The sequence below is a fragment of the Gadus macrocephalus genome, chromosome 1 (genome assembly GCF_031168955.1).
Source record: "Gadus macrocephalus chromosome 1, ASM3116895v1".
Lineage (NCBI taxonomy): Eukaryota > Metazoa > Chordata > Actinopteri > Gadiformes > Gadidae > Gadus > Gadus macrocephalus.
In genome coordinates, this window is record NC_082382.1 from 23,597,311 (window position 1) to 23,600,309 (window position 2,999).

The following is a 2,999-nucleotide window of genomic DNA, read 5'->3' on the forward strand; positions in this document are numbered from 1 at the left end:
CCCTCCTTCCTCCTCTCCTCCTCCCCTCCCCCTCTCCTCCCTTCCTCACACCTCCCCCCTCCTCTCCTCCTCCCCTGTCCTCGCCTCCTCCTCTCCTCCCCTCCTCTTCTCCTCCTCCTCCTCCCCTCCTCTTCTCCTCCTCCCTCTCCTTCCCTCCTTCCTCCTCCCCGCCCCCTCTCCTTCCCTCTCCTCCCTTCCTCACACCTCCCCCCTCCTCCTCCCCTGTCCTCGCCTCCTCCTCTCCTCGTCTCCTCCTTAGGAAAACAAAAACCACCTCCCTGACATTCTTTCCGTCGGCCGGGCCAGGGTTTGTTGGCGTGGCGCGGAGATAGCAGGGGCCGGGCGCACGCCGCGCTGACATAATGAGAGCGAGACCTCAGGGCCCGTGGATCACCGTGACGACCATCAAAAGAGGAAGCGGTCGGACGGCGCGCCGCGGGAGTTCCCATAAACCACTGGGGCCGATGGTGGAGGGGGGGGGGGGGAGGGGGGGGCGGCTGGTCCTTAGACGGCCCATGTCAGGATGAGGAGGGGTACGCACACACACAGACACGCACACACACACACACACACACAGAAAGACACGCACACACACACGCAGACACGCTAAAACACACACAAACACAGACACACACAGTCACGCACACACACTAAAACACACCCAAACAACGCACTACAAAGACACAGACACGCACAAACACACATCCGCAACACACTACATACACACAACACTGTATGCGCACTAGAATCCACACAGACACACACACACACACATGCAAACAACACTACACACACACAAACAACTCACTCCCCAAACACAGGCATGCGAAAGTGTGCGCACACATGGACGTGAAAACACACAAACGGGCGTGCACATTCTTCAGGAACCAGCACCTCCCCCACGACACATTACACTCCAGCGTTGAAGTAACCACAGCACAGCTCTCTCGCCCTGCATCATGCTGCTCCTTCCCCCAGCTCCACTGTCTCAGCCCAGGGCGGACTAATGTCTACCCCTGGCCTTGTTCCTCTGTTCATCTGTGTACTTCATCAGTAAGGCTGCTTACTTTTGTTTCTCTTTTTTTTTTTTTTTTTACTGAATTGTTGAAATAAATGTTTGGCCCTTTTAATGTCAATGCATCCAATCTTATTTCAAATCATAGTTATGGTTGCCTGGAATGTGACTATAAGTCAAATGATTCTTGTGCATGCTATCCACGTTTCTTACAGTACTGCACTGGGAATTGTATCTCATAATGGCCCAGCCCTTTAAACGGGAACTGCAGTTACAACTTTGAAGCGGAAGACACTGGACCCTCAAAGCGGCCAATTCTGTTAGTATTTCACTCTGACGTGGATTGTGTGACGCACCCAAATGCTGCAATGATTCACCCACAAGAAACTGGATGTCGAGCAGTGGCTTGTGATGTGAAAAACACATCCGTCAAACGTGTTTTTTAACGGGGATGAATAATGTGTTGCGACAAATGGCAAACCCCCGAACCAAATAGCTGTGCTTCTACAGCTATTAGATGTGTCTGTCGCTCTGCAGAGATGGAAGTTTACAAGAGGAAAGTTTGCAATGCCACTTTGAACGCTGTGATTGGCTAAAGGGAAAGGCATGGCCAATCAAAGTGGGTCCAGCTGGTTCAGTGCATGGCCGGAAGGAAAACACGGCTTGACTCTTTCTTTGTGGACCTGGACTTTCTACCCCCACTGCCTTTCTGGGATCATTATATCTAGAACCCTACCCCTCCCTCCCCCTCGTCACTACTTTCTCTCACTTGGCACTCTTTCTCGACCCCCCCTCGCTCACTTTGCTCCCAGGATCGTTCCTTCATCGATTCATCCTCCCTTTAGGTGAACGTGAGGACCCTGCTCCTCCTCTTGATATAGGGCCCCTGAATCCGGACCAAGACAAGTTCCCCTGTGGACATGAGGGATGTTTTGAATTCTGTGAAAGACGTAAAAAAAAAAGAAAAGAAACGGTGAATGTGAATCATTCGGAGAGCTGAGAGTTGCTGTCTCTCGGTCAGCTGAGGAGTGTGTACTTCTCTGAGGGTCGCTGCATGTCTGCCTGTCTTGCCTTTTCCTTTATTTAACAGAGGATGTGGATCCATCTCAGCAGTATAGTTGCTTCTGCATGTCTGCAAGGAAACCCAAGTGAGGTCTGCTGATTGGCTGTAATGTTCTGGGCGGGTAGTGATTGACATGTCTTCAGCCGAATGGCAGACCAGCGTGAATGAAGTCCGCTCGGAAGGGAAAGAGGATAGCGGTTGTCTCGATCCGCCAACACACACATTATTTACTCCGCTGAAAGAAACATTGTTTTTTAGGTTTTGGGTTTCAGCTTGTGTTATTAAATCCTATGAGGAACAAACGGTTCTCAAACCATCCCCAAAAGCTTTGATCGTCCTATATTCACAATATCGGGGCGAACCACATCCTGTACAATTTGAGACATTCTTTTTTTTCTGAGTTTCAGAATACAAACGCACACAAGGCTCCCACTGGAACAAACATGTCCATTTTAATTCAGACGAGAGGAAATATCAGTAAAAAATAGAAAATCTCTCTATACATAGAACGGTTGAAACATTGAAAGAGGTCAAAAATAACAATTCAGAATGAAAAGGAATGAAATAAAGAATGGAGCGTCACGCTTTCTCCTCACAAGTCCAGTTAGTGGAGCACAACCCAATACACAAACTGCGTGTTGGTGTGTGTGTGTGTTTGTGTAAATGTGTGCGTACACACACACACACACACTCACACCCACACACATACATGCGTGACATCGAGTGTATTTCTGGGGGGGGGGGGGTTCTATGTACAGTGTTCTGTGTTCAGAGGACACTGAAGGGCGTCAGGAACACAAGAACTCCACCAGGATGGATCACTGGCGTCTGGGAGAACCACACGAATAATACAGAGAAGGTTGTATTCATTTACAGGGCTACACGCACGCACGCACGCACGACGCACGCACGCACGCACGC

General features: G+C 50.1%; 1 long non-coding RNA gene across 1 annotated transcript in view; it reads right to left on the reverse strand.

The window, feature by feature from the left end:
- Positions 1 to 2,505: 2,505 nt before the first annotated feature.
- The window catches only part of LOC132458937 (uncharacterized), a 4,295-nt gene continuing 3,801 nt past the window's right edge, over positions 2,506 to 2,999 (reverse strand). The window contains exon 2 of the long non-coding RNA XR_009526043.1: positions 2,506 to 2,999. This exon is cut by the window's right edge and continues 3,275 nt beyond it. This is a non-coding gene — a long non-coding RNA (uncharacterized LOC132458937).